Raw genomic sequence first — 21837 nt, forward strand, 5'->3', positions numbered from 1 at the left:
ACTGAAAGTGAGGGGATGGAAAAAGATATTCCATGCAAATGGAAATCAAAAGAAAGCTGGAGTAGCAATACCCATATCAGATAAAATAGACTTTCATATAAAGAATGTTACAAGAGACAAGGAAGGACACTACATAATGATCAAGGGATCAATCCAAGAAGAAGATATAAAATTATACATATATATGCACCCAACATAGGAGCACCTCAATACATAAGGCAACTGCTAACAGCAATAAGAGAGGAAATCGACAGTAACACAATAGTAGTGGGGGACTTTTAACACCTCGCTTACAACAGTGGACAGATCATCCAAACAGAAAATTAATAAGGAAACGCAAGCTTTAAATGACACAATAGACCAGGGAGACTTAACTGATATTTATAGGACATTCCATCCAAAAACAGCAGATTACACTTTCTTCTCAAGTGCGCACAGAACATTCTCCAGGATAGATCACATCTTGGGTCACAAATCAAGCCTCAGTAAATTTATGAAAACTGAAATCATATCAAGCATCTTTTCTGACCATGACACTAAGAGATTAGAAATCAATTTCAGGGAAAAAAACGTAAAAAACACAAACACATGGAGGCTAAACAATACATTACTAAATAACCAAGAGATCACTGAAGAAATCAAAGAGGAAATCAAAAAATACCTAGAGACAAATGATGATGAAAACACAACGATCCAAAACCTATGGGATGCAGCAAAAGCAGTTCGAAGAGGGAAGTTTATAGCTATACAATCCTACCTCAAGAAACAAGAAAAATCTCTAATAAACAATTTAACCTTACATCTAAAGGAACTAGAGAAAGAAGAACCAACAAAACCCAAAGTTAGTAGAAGGAAAGAAATCATAAAGATCAGAGCAGAAATAAATGAAATAGAAACAAAGAAAACAATAGTAAAGATCAATAAAACTAAAAGCTGGTTCTTTGAGAAGATAAACAAAACTGATAAACCATTAGCCAGACTCATCAAGAAAAAGAGGGAGATGACTCAAATCAATAAAATCAGAACTGAAAAAGAAGTTACAGCAGACATCGCTGAAATACAAAGCATCCTAAGAGACTACTGCAGGCAACTCTATGCCAATAAAATGGACAACCTGGAAGAAATGGACAAATTCTTAGAAAGGTATAACCTTCCAAGACTGAACCAGGAAGAAATGGAAAATATGAACAGACCAATCACAAGTAATGAAATTGAAACTGTGATTAAAAATCTTCCAACAAACAAAAGTCCAGGACCAGATGGCTTCACAGGTGAATTCTATCAAACACTGAGAGAAGAGCTAATACCCATCCTTCTCAAACTCTTCCAAAAAAATTGCGGAGGAAGGAACACTTCCAAACTCATTCTATGAGGCCACCATCACCCTGATACCAAAACCAGACAAAGATACTACAAAAAAAGAAAATTACAGAACAATATCACTGATAGAATATAGATGCAAAAATCCTCAACAAAATACTAGCAAACAGAATCCAACAACACACTCAAAGGATCATACACCATGATCAAGTGGCATTTATCCCAGGGATGCAAGGATTCTTCAATATACACAAACCAATCAATGTGATACACCATATTAACAAATTGAAGAATAAAAACCATGTGATCATCTCAATAGATGCAAAAAAGTCTTTTGACAAAATCCAACACCCATTTATGATAAAAACTCTCCAGAAAGTGGGCATAGAGGGAACCTACCTCAACATAATAAAGGCCATATACGACAAACCCACAGCAAACACCATTCTCAATGGAGAAAAACTGAAAGCACTTCCTCTAAGATCAGGAACAAGACAAGGATGTCCACTCTCACCACTCTTATTCAACATAGTTTTGGAAGTCCTAGCCATGGCAATCAGAGAAGAAAAAGAAATAAAAGGAATCCAAATTGGAAAAGAAGAAGTAAACCTGTCACTGTTTACAGATGACATGATACTATACATAGAGAATCCTAAAGATGCCACCAGAAAACTACTAGAGCTAATCAATGAATTTGGTAAAGTTGCAGGATACTAAATGAATGCACAGCAATCTCTTGCATTCCTATACACTAATGATGAAAAATCTGAAAGGGAAATTAAGGAAACACTCCCATTTACCACTGCAACAAAAAGAATGAAATACCTAGGAATAAACCTACCTAGGGAGACAAAAGACCTGTATGCAGAAAACTAAAAGACACTGATGAAAGGAATCAAAGATGACACAAACAGATGGAGAGATATACCATGTTCTTGGATTCAATGCAATCCCTATCAAATTACCAATGGCATTTTTTACAGACCTAGAACAAAATATCTTAAAATTTGTATGGAGACACAAAAGACCCTGAATAGCCAAAGCAGTACTGAGAAAGAAACGGAGCTGGAGGAATCAGACTCCCTGACTTCAGACTATACTACAAAGCTACAGTAATCAAGACAATATGGTAGTGGCACAAAAAGAGAAACATAGATCAATGGAACAAGATAGAAAGCCCTGAGGTAAACCCACGCACCTCTGGTCAACTAATCTATGTCAAAGGAGGCAAGGATGTACAATGGAGAAAAGACAGTCTCTTCAATAAGGGGTGCTGGGAAAACTGGACAGCTACATGTAAAAGAATGAAACTAGAACACTCCCTAACACCATACACAAAAATAAACTCAAAATGGATTAGAGACCTAAATGTAAGACCGGACACTATAAAACTCTTAGAGGAAAACATAGGAAGAACACTCTTTGACATAAATCACAGCAATATCTTTTTTGATCCACCTCCTAGAGTAATGGAAATAAAAACAAAAATAAACAAATGGGACCTAATGGGACCTAATGAAACTTAAAAGCTTTTGCACAGCAAAGGAAACCATAAACAAGACGAAAAGACAACCCTCAGAATGGGAGAAAATATTTGCAAATGAATCAACGGACAAAGGATTAATCTCCAAAATATATAAACAGCTCATGCAGCTCAATATTAAAAAGACAAACAACCCAATCAAAAAATGGGCAGAGGGCTTCACTGGTGGCGCAGTGGTTGAGAATCTGCCTGCAAATGCAGGGGACACGGGTTCGAGCCCTGGTGTGGGAAGATCCCACATGCCATGGAGCAACTAGGCCCGTGAACCACAGCTACTGAGCCTGCGCGTCTGGAGCTTGTGCTCTGCAACAAGAGAGGCCGCAAAAGTGAGAGGCCCACGCACTGCGATGAAGAGGGCCCCCGCTTGCCGCAACTAGAGAAAGCCCTCGCACAGAAACGAAGACCCAACACAGCCAAAAATAAACTAATTAATTTAATAAATTATTATTATTATTTTTTTTTGCGGTACGCGGGCCTCTCACTGTTGTGGCCTCTCCCGTTGTGGAGCACAGGTTCTGGACGCGCAGGCTCAGCGGCCATGGCTCACAGGCCCAGCCACTCCGCGGCACGTGGGATCTTCCCAGACCGGGGCACGAACCCGCATCCCCTGCATTGGCAGGCGGACTCTCAACCACTGTGCCACCAGGGAAGCCCAATAAATTAAATTTTTAAAAAAATGGGCAGAAGACCTAAATACACATTTCTCCAAAGAAGACATAAAGATGGCCAGGAAGCACATGAAAGCTGCTCAACATCACTAATTATTAGAGAAATGTAAATCAAAACTACAATGAGGTATCACCTCACACCAGTTCGAATGGGCATCATCAGAAAATCTACAAGCAACAAATGCTGGAGAGGGTGTGGAGAAAAGGGAACCTTCTTGCACTGTTGGTGGGTATGTAAATGGACACAGCCACTATGGAGAACAGTATGGAGGTTCCTTAAAAAACTAATAATAGAATTACCATATGATCCAGCAATCCCAGTACTGAGCATATACCCCGAGAAAACCATAATTCAAAGACACATGCACCCCAATGTTCACTGCAGCACTATTTACAATAGCCAGGTCATGGAAGCAAACTAAATGCCCATTGACAGATGAATGGATAAAGAAGATGTGGTACATATATACAATGGAATATTACTCAGCCATAAAAAGGAATGAAATTGGTTCATTTGTTGAGACGTGTAAGGATCTAGAGACTGTCATACAGAGTCAAGTAAGTCAGAAAGAGAAAAACAAATATCGTATATTAACGCATATATGTGGAACCTAGAAAAATGGTACAGATGAACCGGTTTGCAGGGCAGAAATTGAGACACAGATGTAGAGACCAAACGTATGGACACCAAAGTGGGAAAGCAGCGTGGGGGTGGGGGTGGGGGTGTGATCAGTTGGGCGATTGGGATTGACATGTATACACTGACGTATATAAAACTGATGACTAATAAGAACCTGCTGTATTAGAAAAAAAAAAAAAAACCAAACCAGCCAAGATAATTTTGAAGAGGAAGAAGAAGATGTGGTAGTGATAAGGTGTGGAGACTTATTTATGCAATAACAAGACTTTTAAAATAAAACTAGTGTAATGTTGGCATGGGAGTGGGCAAGTACTGTGTATGTCAATGTAACAGTTCACAGTGCTCAAGAAATGACCCACATATAATGAGAACTTGCTGTTATTATAAATTGGCATTATATTGATTAATCAATATATTGTGCTAGATAATTTTATATGAAAAAAATCAACATAATTCTATATCTAGGACTCTTCTTGGCGTTTCAGACTCATACTCAAACAATGTATCCCAAACTGAACTGACTGTAACTTGTCAAACTATTCCTTTTGTATTCTGTGTATCACTAGCAAAGAAATTTGAGAGCCAGTATTTATTCTTCTGCCTGCTAAATTTATCTTGCACATTCAAGCAATAAAATATTTTGTAGAGTTAAAAAAAAAAAAGTGGTGAGAGTAGATAGTCTTTGTCTTGTTCCCAGTCTTAGGAGAAAAACATTCAGTCTTTCACCATTAAATATGCTCGCTATAGGGTTTTTGTAGATGTTCTTTATCAAAGTGAGGAAGTGCCTCTCTATTCCTATTTTTCTGAGAGTTTTTATCATGAATAAATATTCAATTTTGTCAAATGCTTCTTCCGCAATGATTGATATGATCATGTGATTTTTCTTCTTTGGCCTGTTAATATGATGGATTTCATTGTTTAATTTTCAAATACTGAAAAAAAAAAAAAGAAAAGAAACTGCCACGGCCACCCCAAGCTTCAGCGACCACCACCCTGACCAGTCAGTCGGCAGCCACCAACATCGAGGCAAGACCCTCCACCAGCAACAAGATTCCAGCTTGCTGAAGGCTCAGAGGATGGTTAGCAATTTTGAGAAATAGAGTTTTTTAAATCAAGATATATACATTGTTTTTTATGCATAATGCTATTGTACACTTAATATACTACAGTATAGCATAAGTATAACTTTTATATGTACCAGGAAACCAAAAAATTCATGTGAATCGCTTTATTGCAGTGGTCTAGAACGGAACATGCAATATCTCCAAGGTACACCTGTATCCGTGTGTCATCAGTGCTGTCTTGAATTGGACATGGAGTGCAATTGCTGTTACTCTTGCTTTTAAATTATAAACTTCTATTAGTTTAGCCATTAGTTGTTTGTTGTGAGTTGTTTTAGTTGTTAACTCTACAATGAGTATTGATGCATATTTACATCCATAAGATTTCTGACATAGGGGCTTCCCTGGTGGTGCAGTGGGTGGGAATCCGCCCGCCAATGCAGGGGACACAGGTTCGAGCCCTGGCCTGGGAAGATCCCACATGCCAAGGAGCAACTAAGCCCGTGCGCCACAACTACCGAGCCTGCACTCTAGAGCCCGCGAGCCATAGCTACTGAGCCTGCGAGCCACAACTACTGAAGCCCACGTGCCACAACTACAGAAGCCCGCGCGCCTACAGCCCGTGCTCTGCAACAAGAAATGCCACCGCAATTAGAAGCCCGCGCATCACAATGAAGAGAGCCCCCACTCGCCACAACTAGGGAAGGCCTGCGCACAGCAGCAGGGACCCAGCGCAGCCACAAATATATAAATTAATTAAAAAAAAAATTTCTGACAGTTTTTGAATTACAAAACCTCAAGGCATATGTGAGTTACTGTTCAAATATGAACAATCTCTTAAAGTAGATTTATACATAATCCTCCCCAAATTTGCTTGTAGAGAGATAGTCCACCCATACCACCCAGTTCTTTTCCACTGAAAAGTGAAAATAGATGGAATAAGTGGACTAAGAGGTCTCTTGCCCTAAGTTTGTGATGGTCAAAAAAGTTTGTGAGGGAATAATTGAGGAGGAAGATCTCAGGAAAAAAGACTTAGTATATTAAGAAGACTTCAGCTATCAAGTATTGCTACTAAGAGCACAAACTTTGAGGATAGAAGTCTTTAGTTCCCTGTCTCCACTAGTGACTAATTCACTTAAAGCTTTCTGTTTTCCCATCTGTAAAATGCGACAACAGCCCAGACTCCACCCCTCCACCTATGTGATCTCAAACAAGGCATTAACTTGCTGAGCCTCAATAACCTAACCTGTAAGTTGTGAAAATACTATCAAACATAACAAGTAGGGGATTAAATAAGGTGATGCATGCAAAGCATTTTAGAACAGTGCAACTCCAAGTACATAGTTAAGTGTTCAAAAGATGTTACCTGTTATCACCTCACAGCATTGCTAGATTATAAGCACCATGAAAGCAGGACAGTGCCATATTCATCTTTCTATCCCAAAGACCCGACACAGTGCCAGGCATATTCTAACTACAAATTAATGTTTAAGTGCTGATGATTTTGAACTTCCTACAAATGAGGCCTAAGGTTGACCTATATGTCTGTGTGCATTTGAGTGTGTGTGTGTGTGTGTAAGTGAAAAACATCACTTTTGTGTCAGGACCTAATGATCTACCTTAGCCATTTCAATCACTGTACAGTAACCACTGAATGCATACACCATATTTTATTTACTCAATCCTCTATCAGCCATTTAGGTTGTTTCCATTTTTTCCTAATAAATAATGCTGCAACGTGCACATATACATATATCTCTGCACGCTTGTTCTGTATTATGCAGGAAGTAAAAACTGCAGAATCAAAAGGTATGCATATTTGAACTTTTGAATACATATTGTTATACTGTCTTCCAGAAATCCACTTAAAGTGTATAATGGCTTACTCACACCTGTGCAGGGCATAATCATTCTAAAATCTCTGTCAGTATGGAAGGTAAAAATAATGTAACTGTCATTTTACACTCATATACTGAAAATATTTTTCTTGGTTTGTTAGTTGTCATTTAACTTTGCTTAAAATTTCTTTCTCCAGGGCTTCCCTGGTGGCGCAGTGGTTGAGAGTCCGCCTTCCGATGCAGGGGACACGGGTTCGTGCCCTGGTCCGGGAAGATCCCACATGCCGCGGAGCGGCTGGGCCCGTGAGCCATGGCCGCTGAGCCTGCGCGTCCAGAGCCTGTGCTCCGCAACGGGAGAGGCCACAACAGTGAGAGGCCCGCGTACCGCAAAAAACAAAATTTATTTCTCCATAAAAAAGTTTCATATGAAAGATAATAAAACTTTTCATTTTTTTACTGTGTTGTTTCTTACCTTGGTGTCATGCTAATAAAATCGTTCTCAACCCCAATGCTATATTCTATTTTTTTCCTGCTAGTTTAATTTCGCTTTTTACAATTAAATCTGTATCTAACTGGAATTTATTTTTGTATAAGGTGTGTGAAAGTGACGTAAAATTTTCTAAATAAAATAGGTAATAGTCTCATTTCTGCATATATATATATATATATATATATATATATATGATCATGCACTGTAGATAACAGATCTATTAATTTCTTCCTGGGCTAGTATGACAGTTTTAATTACTGTAGCTTTATAATAGATTCTGATATCTGGTCAAATATTTTTTCTGCAATGATTAAGATATGGTTTTTCCTCTTCATTCTGTTAATGTGGTAATTACATTGACTAATTTTTAAACGGTGAACCAACCTTGAAGTCCTTAGTCATGCTGTAATATCCTGTAATTATATATTGCCAGACTTAATTTGCTAACATTTTGTTTAGGATTTTTGTACCTATGCTCATGAAGGATTCTGACCTATAATCTTGCCTTCTGTAATATATTTGTCATGTTTTGGTCAATATTATGCTGGTCTCATAAAATGGATTGGAAAGTATTTCTTCCTGTATTTTCAGAGGGAGTTTGTGCAAGACTAGTATTAAACTCTTCCTTGAATGTTTATAGAATTCATCAGTGAAACTGTCTGAGCCTGAAGCCTTCTGATTATGAATCTAAGTTCTTTCATAGATAAAAAGCTACTCAAATTTTCTGTGTCCTCTTCAGTCAGTTTTGGTAAGCTGTGTTTTCAAAGGAATTTGTCCATTTCACCTAAGCTGTTAATTTTATTAGCATAATACTGGCCATAATATTCCCCAATTACCTTTTTACTGCGTGTAGGATCTGTAGTAATATTGCCAAATCTCTTCCTAAATTATGTTTTCTTTCTTATTTCCCGATTTTTTAAAAAAATTATTTATTGTAATTAAAATATACATAAAATTTACCATTTTAACCACTTTTAAGAGTACAGTTCTATGATAATAAGTATATTCACACTGCTGCGAATCCATCACTACTATCCATCTCCAGAACATTTCACCTTTCCCAAATGAAACTCTGTACCCATTAAAAGCTGATTCTCCATTCCCTCCCTTCCTCCAGCCCCTGGCAACCGCCATTCTACTTTCTGTCTCTATGAATTTGACTACTCTAGGAACTTCATGTAATGGAATCATAAAATATTGGTCCTTTAGTGACTGGCTTATTAAATTTAGCCAATGAATTCAAAGTTCATCAATATAGCACGTGTCAAAATTTCTTTCCTTTTTAAGGTGAAATAATATTCCACTGTATGTATATACTACATTTTGTTTATCTATTCATCCGCTGATGAACACTTGGGTTGCTTCTACCTTTTGAAAATTGTGAATAATGCTGTTATGAACACATGTGTACAAATATCTGTTCAAGTCCCTGCTTTCATTTCTTTCTGGTATATACCCAGAAGTACAAATGCTGGATCATACAGTAATTTTATTTTTAATTTTTTCAGAAATCATCATATCATTTTCCATAGCAGGTAGACTTAGGAATGCACATAGAATGCATTTTACATTCTCACCAGCAATGCAACAAGGATTCCAATTTCTCCACATCCTTGCCCATACCTGTTATTTTGTTTTTGTGATAATAACCATCCTAATGGGTGTGAAGTGGTATTTCATTGTGGTTTTGGTCTGCATTTTCCTAATGATTAGTGATGTTGAGCATGTTTTCATGTGTTTATTAGTTATTTATATATCTCCTTTGGAGAAGTGTCTATGCAAATCCTTTGCTCATTTTTGAATCAGGTATTTTCATTGTTGGGTTGTAGGAGTTCTTTATATATTCTGGATAGCAATCCTTTATCAGACAAATGATTTGCAAATATTTTTTCCCTTTCCATGGGTTGCCTTTTCATGCTGTTGATAGTGTCATTTGATGCAAAAAAGTTTCAACTTGAAGTCCAATTTGTCTATTTTTTCTTTTGTTGTCTACACTTTTGGTGTCATCCATGATTATTCTTGTTAGGAATTTATCAATTTTCTTAATTTTTTCAAAGAACTAAATATTGGTTTTGTTAATTTTCTCAATTGTTTGTTTTCTATTCCTTTGATTTCTGTTATATCTCCATCATTCTTTTCTTCTACTTACTCTGGATTAAATTTACCCTTCTTCTTTTAGCCTTTTAAGGTGGAAATGGAGATCACTATTTTTAAGGCTTTCTTCTTTTCTAATGTAGTCATTTAAAGCTATAAGTTTTCTTCTAAGCATTGCTCTTGCTGTACCCAACAAATTTTAATATACAGTATTTTCATAATCATTCAGTTTAAAATTTTTTCTGTTTTCTCTCATGGCTTCTTATTTAATATATAAGTTACTTAAGAGCTTGTTTATTAGGCAAATATTTGAGGAGGCATCAACCTTTTTCTGTAAAGGCCAGGTAATAAATATTTTAGACTTTGCAGGCCAGATAGTCTCTGTCACAATTATTCAATGTGTGTAGAAAAGGGAACCCTCTTACACTGCTGGTGGGAATGTAAATTGGTACAGCCACTATGCAGAACAGTATGGAGGTTCTTTAAAAAACTAAAAACAGAGCTACCATATGATCCTGCAATCCTACTCGAAGGCATATATCCAGAGAAAATCATAATTCAGAAGGACACATGTGGGCTTCCCTGGTGGTGCAGTGGTTGAGAGTCAGCCTGCCGATGCAGGGGACACGAATTCGTGCCCCGGTCCGGGAAGATCCCACATGCCGCGGAGCGGCTGGGCCCGTGAGCCATGTCTGCTGAGCCTGCGCGTCCGGAGCCTGTGCTCCACAACGGAAGAGGCCACAACAGTGAGAGGCCTGCGTACTGCAAAAAAAAAAAAGACACATGCACCCCAATGTTCATAGCAGCACTGCTTACAACGGCCAAGATGTGGAAGCAGCCATTGATAAATGAATGGATAAAGACGATGTGGTATACTTATACACTGAAATATTACTCAGCCAGGAAAAAGAATGAAATAATGCCATTTGCAGCAAAATGGATGGACCTAGAGATTATCATACTAAGTGAAGTAAGCCAGACAAAGACAAATAACATATGATATTGCCTATATGTGGAATCTGAAAAAAAACAATAACATGAACTTATGTACAAAACAGAAACAGACTCACAGACACAGAAAACAAACTTATGGTTACCAAAGGGGAAAGGGTGAGGGATAAATCAAGAGTTTGGGATTAACATATATACACTACAATATATAAAACAGATAAACAACAAGGACCTACTGTATAGCACAGGGAACTATACTCAATATTTTGTAATAACCTATAAGGGAAAACAATCTGAAAAAATATATATATGTGTATATAACTGAATTACTTTGCCATACACATGAAACTAACACAACATTGTAAATCCACTATACTTCAATAAAAATAAATAAATTTTTAAAATATTGCCATCGTAGCACAAAAGTAGCAATAGACAATATGTAAATGAATTTACATGGTTGTGTTCTGATAAAACTTTACAGAAACAGACAGCAGGCTGGATTTAGCCTGCAAGATTTAGTTTGCCTGTACCTGTAATTACTGTCTTATTATTACTGATTTCTGATTTAATTCCACCATAACCATAGAATATACTCTGTAAGATTTCAATTTTTTAAAATGTATTAAGACTTATTTTATGGCCTAGTGTCAACCTAAATGAACACTCTGTTTACACTTGGAAAGAATGCATGTTCTACCATTACTGGGTAAAGTGTTCCATAAATTTCAATTAGGTAGAAGTAGCTGATAGTGTTGCTTAGACCTCCTATAGCCATACAGATTTTTTGGCTTGTTTTATTAATTACTGAGAGACGGAGGTATTAATATATTTGAACATGATTGGGGAATTGTCCTTTTCTCCCTTTAGTCATATTAGTTTCTGCTTAATGAGGTGTGATACTCTGTTATTAGGTACATACATACTTATATATGTCTTCCTGGTGAATTGCTCCTTTTATCGTTATGTAATGACCCTCTCTAATCTCTTGCAAACTCTTTGTCTTGAAGTATAATTTGCTGAAATTAATGTAGCTGTGCCAACTTTCTTATGCTTATTATTTTCCATCCTTTACTTTGAACCTGTGTCTTTAAATTTAAAATATATGTCTCATATTAGGACATAGTTAGATTATGCTTCATTAACCATTCTGACAGTTTCTGCCTTTAACTGGAGTTTTAATCCATTCACATTTAAATGTAATTATTTATATAGTAAGGATGAAGTCAACTGTCTTATCATTTGTGTTCCATTTCTCCCTTCTGTTTTTTTCTTCTTATATGGCTGTTTTCTGGGGTTAACTGAATTTTTTTAGTGCTCCATTTTATTTCTTCTATTGATTTCTTAGATATAAACCTCTTTTCGTTATTTTTTTACTAGTTGTTCTACTAAGGAATACCTTCACTTATCAGAGTCTATACAGAGTCAATATAATACCTCTCTACATATGACATTTCATACTTCTGACTTTACCCTTTACTCACTTTAAATGCAATATTCCTATTTCCCATTTCTTATTTCCTGTTCACAAATGTAATAATCTTACGGCACTAAAATTCCATTTACTCACCCCCCACTCCTTATGCAAGTGTTGTCCTATCTTTTATTTCACCACATGTTCTCAATCTCACTTTACAGGGTGACTATTTTTGCTTTAAGCAATTAGTTGCCTTTTAAGCAAGCTATGAGGAGAAAGGAAAAAGAGTCTCTTATATTTGCCCACTATTTATCGTGTCCAGTGATCTTCATTTGTTCCTGTAGATCCAAGTTTCCATCTAGTATCACTTCCCGCTGGCCTAAAGGATATCCTTTAGCATTCTTTTGTTATACAGTTCTGCTAGCAACAAATTCTCTTAACTTTTCTTTATTTGAAAATGTCTTTATTCCATCCTCATTTCTTTTTTTTTTTTTTTTGTGGTACGTGGGCCTCTCACTGTTGTGGCCTCTCCCGTTGTGGAGCACAGGCTCCAGAGGCGTAGGCTCAGCGGCCATGGCTCACGGGCCTAGCCACTCCACGGCATGTGGGATCTTCCCGGACTGGGGCACGAACCCGTGTCCCCTGCATCGGCAGGAGGACTCTCAACCACTGCGCCACCAGGGAAGCTCCATCCTCATTTCCGAAGGATATTTTCCTTACATAAAGAATTCTGGGATGACAGGTTTTTGGTATTTTTCTTTCAACATTTAAAGATCTTTCATTGTATTCTGATCTTTATAGTGAAAGGTCAGTGGAATTTCTTACCCCCATATGTAATGTTTCCTTTTCTCTGTCTGCTTTCAAGATTTTCACTTTATTTTTATTTTATTTTTGGCTGCATTGGGTCGTCATTGCTGCATGCAGGCTTTCTCTAGTTGTGGTGAGCAGGGGCAACTCTCCATTGCGGTGTGTGGGCTTCTCATTGCTGTGGCTTCTCTTGCTGCAGAGCATGGGCTCTGTGTGCATGGACTTCAGTAGTTGCAGCATGCAGACCCTAGAGCACGCGGGCTCAGTAATTGTGTCTTGTGGGCTCTAGAGCGCAGGCTCAGTAGCTGTGGCGTGCAGGCTTAGCTGCTCCACGGAATGTGGGATCTTCCCGGAGCAGGGATCGAACCCGTGTCCGCTGCACTGGCAGGCGTATTCTTAACCACTGTGCCACCAGGGAAGTCCCCACTTTATTTTTGGATTTCAGAAGTTTGACTGTGATATACCTAGATTTCCTCTCTCCCCCAAAATGTATCCTTCTTAAGAGTTTGCTGAGCTTCTTAGATCTGTAAGTTAATTTGTTTCCACCAAATTTAGGAAGTTTTCAGCCATCATTTCTTCAAAAATTTTTCTGCCCAATTCTCATATATATTAGAAAATTTTATATTGTCCCACAGGTCCCTGAGGCTCTGTTCTTTTTTCTTCAATATGTTTTTCTTTCTGTGGTTCAGACTGGATAATTTCTATTGCACTCTCTTCAAGTTCATTGACTTCTTCTGTTTTATCCAGTCTACTGTTAAATGAAATATTCATTTCTGTTCCTATACTTTTCAGATCTAGAATTTGCATTTGGTTCTTCTTTATAGTTTCTACTTATCCGCTAAGATTACTTATTGTTCACTGTATCTCTTTTTATTCTTCAGATTATCCATAATAGCTACTTTGTCTGCTAAGTCCAATATCTGGGCCGTCTTACCAAGACTTGGGGGTTTTTCCTTGAATATGGATTGCATTTTCCTGTTTGTTTGTATGTAACTTCTTATTGAACACTGGACACTGTGGATATTACATGTAGAAACTATGAGTACTATTATCTTCCTCTGAAGAGTGTTGATTTGTATTTTAAGAGGCAGTTCAAGCACTTCCCTGGCTGTCCAGTGGTTAGGACTCCACACTTCCACTGCAGGGGGCATGGGTTCGATCCCTGGTTGGGGAACTAAGATTACTGCCTGACCACCCTAAACTTATGTAGCCATGATTTTATGCTATGTTTAGTGTAGATCTGAGGAAAGTCCATGGTGTTTCAGACTTCTCTAACTTGATGGGACTCATCTACTTAAGACTTAGCAATATGCATTTAAGATTCCTCCACATCTTCTCATGCCTTCGATAGTTCATTTCTTGTTAGTGCTTAATAACATTCCATTGTCTGGATGTACTACAGTTTAGTTATCCATTTAACTACTGAAGGACATCTTGGTTGCTCCCAAGTTTGGCAGTTATGAATAAAACATCATAAACATCCAAGTATAGGTTTTGGACACAGTTTTCAATTCATTTGGATAAATACCAAGGAATGTGATTGCTGGATCATAGAGGAAGAGTATATTTCATTTTATAAGAAACTGCTAAACTGTCTTCCAGAGTAGCTGTACCATTTTGCATTCCCACCAGCAATGAATGAGAGTTCTTGTTGCTCCACAACCTTGCCAGCATTTTGGCGTTATCAGTGTTCCAGATTTTGGCCATTCTAATAGGTATGTAGTGATATCTCATTGTTATTTTAATTTGCATTTCCCTGATGACATATGACATAGAGCATCTTTTCATGTGCTTATTTTCCATCTGTATACATTCTTTGGTGAGGTCTTTGGTGCATTTTTAAATTGGGTTACCTGTGTTCTTATTGTTGAGTTTTATGAGTTCATATATTTTGAGTAACAATCCTTTATCAGATGTGTCATTTACAAATATTTTCTCCCAAGCTGTAGCTTATTTTTTCATTCTCTTCACAGAGCAGAAGCTTTTAATTTTAATGAAGTCCAGTTTTTTAGTGCTTTCTTTCATGAACTGTGCCTTTGGTGTTGTATCTAAAAAGTCATCACCAAATCCAAGGTCATCTAGATTTTCTCCTCTATCTTCTAAAAATTTTAAGTTTTATGTTTTACATTTAGATCTGTAACCCATTTTGAGTTAATTTTTGTGAAAGGTATAAGGTCTGTCTAGATTTGTTCTTGCTTTTGTTTTTCTTTTTTTGGTATATGGATGTCCAGTTGTTCCAGCACCACTTTGTTAAAAAGACTATCTTTTCTCAATTGTCTTGCTTTTGCTCCTTTGTCAGATATCAGTAGACTCTATGTGGGTCTATTTCTGGGCTCTGTATCAATGTTCCACTGATCTATTTGTCTAGTCTTTTTCCAATACCATACTATCCTGATTACTGTAGCTTTATAGTAAGACTTAAAGTCAGGTAATGCCAGTTCTCTTTGTTGTTTTTGTATAAAATTGGGTTGGCTATTCTGGGTCTTCTGCCTCTTCATGTAAACACTAGGATCGGTTAATATTCACAAAATAACCTGTTTGGATTTTAACTGAAATTGTCTTGAATCTATAAATCAAGTTGGGAAGAGCTGACATCTTGACAATATTGAATCTCCCTGTCCATGAAAATGGAATATCTCTCGATTTATACCTAAGTATTTTATTTTGGGTACTGTGTTTTTTTTTAATATAGTTTTTTTTTTTTTTTTTTTTAGCTGCGTTGGGTCTTCGTTGCTGCGCGTGGGCTTTCTCTAGTTGCAGCGAGCGGAGGCTACTCTTTATTGTGGTGCGCAGGCTTCTCTCATTGTGGTGGCTTCTCTTGTTGCAGAGCACAGGCTCTAGGCGCACGGGTTTCAGTAGTTGCAGCACACAGGCTCAGTAGTTGCGGCACATGGGCCCTAGAGCACATGGGCTCAGTAGTTGCGGCACACGGGCTCTAGGGCGCACGGGCTTCAGTAGTTGTGGCACACGGGCTTAGTTGCTCTGCAGCATGTGGAATCTTCCCGGACCAGGGCTTGAACCCATGTCCCCTGCACTGGCAGGCAGATTCTTAACCAGTGCACAACCAGGGAAGTCCCTTTGGTACTGTGTTCTTAATTTCAAATTCCACTTGTTCATTGATGGCTTACAGGAAAGTGATTGACTTTTGCATATTCATCTTGTATCCTGCATCCTTCCTATAACTGCTTACTAGTTCCAGGAGTTTTTTTGGTCAATTCTTTTGGATTTTCTACATAGACAATTATGTCATGTGTGAACAAAGACAGTTTTATTTCTTCCTTCCCTATCCATATAGCTTTTATTGCCTTTTCTTGTTTTACTGCACTAGCTAAGACTTCCAGTACAATGGTGAAAAGGAATGGTGAGAGGGGACATCATCGCCTCATTCCTGATCTTAGTGGAAAAGCTTCTATTTTCTCACCATTAAGTATGATGTTAGTTGTAGGCTTTTGTAGATATGCTCTATCAAGCTGAGGAAATTTCCTTCTAATCCTAGTTTACTGAAAATTTTTATCATGACTTGGTATTGGATTTTTATCAAATACCCTTTCTTCATCTATTGATACGATCATGTGATTTTTCTTCCTTAGCTTGTTGATGTGATGTATTACACTAATTGATTTTCAAATGTTGAACCAGCTTTGCATACATGGAATTAATCCCACAACCATGGTGTATAATTCTTTTTATAGACTACTGGATGTGATATGCTAATATTTTATTGAGGAATTTTACATTTATGTTCATGAGAGATATTGGTCTATAGTTTTTTTGTTCTATTTTTTTGTTTCTTGTAATGTCTTTGTCTGGTTTTGGTACTAGAGTAATGCTGGCCTCATGGAATGAGTTAGCAAATATTCCCTCTGCTTTTATCCTCTGAAAGAGATGACAGAGAATTGGCTTAATTTCTTTCTTAAAATTTGGTAGAATTCACCAGTGAACCCATGTGGGCCTGGTGCTTTCTGTTTTGGAAGGTATTGATTATTGATTCAATTTCTTTAATAGATACAGGCCTATTTGGATTGTCAATTTCTTCTTGTGTAAGTTTTGGCAAATTGTGTCTTTCAAAGAATTGCTCCATCTCGTCTAGGTTATCAAACTTGTGGACATAGAGTTGTTCAGAGTATTTGTTTATAATCCTTTTAACATCCATTAAATCAGTAGTGATGATCCCACTTTCATTTGTGATACTAGTAATTTGTGTCATCTCTCTTTTTTTCTTTGTTAGCCTAGTTAGAAGGTTATTGATTTACTGACCTTTTCAAAGAAACTGCTTTGGGTTTCATTGATTTCCTCTATTGTTCCGCTGTTTCAATTTCACTGATTTCTGCTCTAATCCTTATTATTTCTTTTCTTCTGTGTGCTTTGGATTTAATTTGCTCTTCTTTCTCTAGTTTCCTAAGGCAGAAACTTAGATTATTGATTTTAGATCTTTCTCCTTTTCTAATATATGCCTTCAATGCTATAAATTTCCCTCTATTTTTGCTGCATCCCACGATTTTTGATCAGTTTTCATTTTCATTTAGTTAAAAATGTTAAAAAATATCTCCTATATTTCTTCTTTGACCCATGTGTTACTTAGAAGTGTGTTGTTTAATCTTCATGCATTTTAAGATTTTCTAGTTATCTTTCTTTTATTGATTTCTAGCTTAATTCTTTTGTGGTCTGAATATAATTTCTATTCTTGTAAATTTGTTAAGATGTGTTTTATGGAAAAAGAATGAGATACTGCCATTTGTAGCAACATGATGGACCTAGAGATTATCATATGAAGTGAAGTATGTCAAACAGAGAAAGACAAATATCATGATATCACTTATATGTGGAATCCAAAATATGATACAAATGAACTTACTGACAAAACAGAGACAGACTCATAGATGCAGAAAAAAAACTTATGATTACCAAAGATGAAGGGGGGGAATAAATTAGGAGATTGGGATTAACATATACACACTACTATATATGAAACAGATAACTAATAAGGACCTACTGTATAGCACAGGGAATTCTACTCAATGCTCTGTAATAACCTATATGGGAAAAGAATCTTAAAAAGAATGTATATATGTATATGTATAACTGATTCACTTTGCTGTACACCTGAAACTAACACAACATTGTAAATCAACTATATCCAGTAAAAATAAAATAAATTAAATTAAATATGATACAAATGAACTTACTGACAAAACAGAAACAGACTCACAGACATAGAAAACAAACTTACGGTTACTAAAGGGAAAAGGGGAGGAGGGATAAATTAGGAGTCTGGTATTAGCAGGTACAAACTACTATATATAAAACAGATAAACAACAAGGTCCTACTGTATAGCATAGGGAACTATATTCAATATCGTGTAATAAACTATAATGGAATATATGTCTGTGTGTGTGTATATATACATAAAACTGAATCATTCTGCTGTACACCAGAAACGAACACAACACTGGAAATTAACTATACTTCAAGAGAAAAAAAAATGTGTTTTATTGCCCAGAATGTGGTCTATCTTGAATGTTGCATGAGCTTGAGAAGAAATGTGTATTCTGTTGTTGTTAAGTGAAGCAGTCTATAGGTGTCAATTATATCCAATTGACTGATGGTGTTACTGAGTTCAATTAGGTTCTTACTGATTTCCTGCCCGCTGGATTTGTCCATTTCTGACAAAGAGGTATTGCAGTCTCCAACTATGACAGTGGATTCATCTAGTTCTCTTTGCAATTTTATAATTTTCGCTTCACATAGTTTGAGGCTCTATTGTTAGGTATATATACACATTAAGAATTTTTATGTCTTCTTGGAGAACTGACCCCTTTATCATTATGTAATGCCTTCTTTATCAGTGATAACTTTCCTTGCTTTGAAGCCTGCTTTGTCTGAAATTAATACAGCTACTCCTACTTTCTGCTGACTAGTGTTACCATAGTATATTTTTCTCCATTTACTTTTAATTTATATGTGTCTTTATAATTAAAATGGGTTTCCTGAAGACAACAGACAGTTGAGTCTTGTTTTCTGATCCAATCTCTGTCTTTTAATTGGTACATTAAGACCACGGATGTTCAAAGTGATTACTGATATATCTGGAGTAATACGTACCATATACATTACTGTTTTCTATTTGTTGCCCTTATTCTTTGTGCCTATTTTTATCTTCTACTCTTTTTATGCCTTTTGTGGTTTTAATTGAGCATTTTACGATTCCACTTTCTTTCCTTTTTCAGCATACTGGTTATACTTTTTAAACTTTTCTTAGTGGTTGCCCTGTATTCACCTCTCTCTCCAGCCTTGCTGGGAGCGGTTTGCCTGTGTGCTCCCCTCTCTTATAGAGCAAAGAAGAGTTGAATTTTCAGTCTGTTTGTGTTTCACTTGTTAGGTCACAGTGGCAACTTCCAAGCTCCTAAACACGAAGAACAGGAAACCTCAAGCTACAGAACTTTTTAAAATACATTGATAACTAGACCAATCTCATACAGGAAGCCTTTAGGTTAAGCATTTGACTCAAGTCCTGGCAATCTGACTAGGCCTTGGCCATGTGTAGCTCTAAACTGCTCAAAACAAAACAGTTTGCATTCTTCTACAACATGCCTTGGAATTAATTAAATCTTAAGATTTTCTAGTTGGAAGGGATTCCATGCTCTAACATGGCATTTCACACAGACCTCTCTTTTAGAACATGACATATTATAATATGTTGTTTTAGTTCTTTCTCACGTTATAGGCTGAGAGCATAAAGTCTATATTCATCTTATATCCAGTTTACACAGAACAGTTTGTGGGCCATAATATGAACATACTGCTTATTGAATGAATAATTTAATAATAAAAGACTCTAGACTCCTCTTCTTCCACCCCCCCCCACCATGAAGGAATTCCAATACTTAATCTTGGTTAAGTCATAAATAGTATAAAAATTAAGGAAAAATAATGCTAAAGACATTTATTTTTCAAGCTTGGAAATGCCCTCTAAGCTCTGCAGATGAGAGACATACAAACCCTTGATCACTGAGCCTCTCTGAAGCCTCAGTTTCTACATCTGTAAAAGAGGATAATAATAATCAATATAAACTATGAGATTATGAATATAAATCTCCCATGTTATAATACAGACATATAGTAGACACTCAACAAATTATTATTTTCATTTCATTATTATCGGCATCATCATCAGTACTGTTAAACCAACACCTAAATTTCAGCACACAGCAGTCATCTGCTTTGGAAGCTCCTTCAGCCTGACCTTGTTTATTGAGTAAAGGTAAACAAGGTAAAAGTAAAGGTAAACCCTGACTTGGTAAGCCATCAGGGTTGGACATTATTCTCTGATATTACAGCACAGAAATAATATGCTATAGTAAGAAGGTCTAAACAACCTATTCAAAGTCAAATATCTGAAAGACTTGAGAGTCAGAATAACAAAAAAGGTGCAGACAGAGGTTAGTCAGCTAACAACTAACTCAAAGGACAGCAGATAACTACTAACAAACTACGGAAGCCTACAGAACATGAACAGCACCTATCACCTTCAACCTAATAAACCCCTTTGTCGCCTGGAGGACTTTTTCTATTTCTCTTTCCCTTCCCCTTATTTTCCTTCCCTTTTCTTTATCCATCTCCACGCTGATACTCTCTACTATTTCTTCTCTGAGTCTCTCTCTTCTCTGTTTTTACCAACTACAATACAGAATTAAACCTTATCCTTAGTATTCATTATACTTTTCAGTAAAATAACGAACATAGGTTTTAAAGAAAGAAAATCAGGACTCAATTCCAGTTCTAATAATTAGCTATGTAACTTGGGTAAATTAATTAAACTAAATACTTCAGTTTGCTCAAATGGAAAACAGGGATAATAATAGCATCTTCACATGGTTATAGTAAGAAGTAAATTAAATTTGTAAATTATCTAGTCTAAAACCTGACACACAACAGGTGTTCCATAAAGTTAATGTTTTTCTCAATTTCTCTAGGAAAAAATTATCTAATCCTTGATTATGTCTTCCACTGTAGCTCTTAACAGAAAAGGAGACCCTCCCCTTCCTTGTACATATTTCCACCTATTTTATGAATACAGATGAATCCATCCATTATAGATATGGACAATATCTCTAACTACAGAATTTTACACTGCACTGATATAAACACCCCTTACTCTGGGTCATCTCCTTGATTTTAAAAATAAGTTGGAACAGAAAAATATAAATAAACCCTGGAAACACAAAGTAATTAGTGATAATTATAAGCTATGCATTTAAGAGGCACTTAAACATTACATATAAAACAATATATGAAAGATATAACACTATACTTTTTAAATTGGCTTGAAACTGCTTCAGTAGTTTGGGCCATGTGAGAAAATAATGAACTACTTCATAGGAACAGTTCCCACGTTAAGGAGTCAATACAGTATTAGGTCAATTGCCAGTTGCCTCTTCCAACTCATTCTAACTCCGTTTAACCTCTTATCTAGAGCCTGACTCTATTCTCAAGTGAATTCCACACTGGCATCCAGTAGGTGTTTGTAAAAATAAAACTATTTTAGAGAAGAGGCATTAGGAATCAGAACAGACTACCCAAATTTTCCTGCACCCAGCTCAGACAGCCATCAGACAAAAGAATCAAAAGGAAAGCTACGCGTCGTCACTGTGTGACACCTGAAGCTACAGCCAAGAAGACAGTGTGCAGAGGCTGGTGCAGCTCAGTGCAACCTCTTCAACTGCAAACCCCAAACCACAGCACAGGCAACGCTGGGTGAACCAGAACCAAGTCGGTGTTGGGGGAGGGGGGTCAGGAAGCCCTACAGAAAACAGTGTATCACATGAGAATGACTACAAATGGGAGCAAGGGATTAGGAGTTACTGGGTAGGGGAAAAGCCATTATTCTATTCAAGTACAAGTTCAGTACCAGCAAGAGCTAAAAAGATTAGGTAGACAAAATTTCTTTAGGGAGACTAAAACAAAGACAGTATTAAATTAAAAACTGGGGTTTCCCTGGTGGCACAGT

General features: G+C 36.8%; 1 protein-coding gene across 3 annotated transcripts in view; it reads right to left on the reverse strand.

Annotated features, from left to right (window-relative positions):
- The window catches only part of ST3GAL3 (ST3 beta-galactoside alpha-2,3-sialyltransferase 3), a 229152-nt gene that overhangs the window by 178156 nt on the left and 29159 nt on the right, over nucleotides 1-21837 (reverse strand). The window lies entirely within an intron of this gene.

Source organism: Delphinapterus leucas, chromosome 1, assembly GCF_059928025.1.
Source record: "Delphinapterus leucas isolate spDelLeu-1000000601 "Yukka" chromosome 1, BTC_Dleu_Yukka2, whole genome shotgun sequence".
In the NCBI taxonomy this organism is placed as follows: Eukaryota; Metazoa; Chordata; class Mammalia; order Artiodactyla; family Monodontidae; genus Delphinapterus; species Delphinapterus leucas.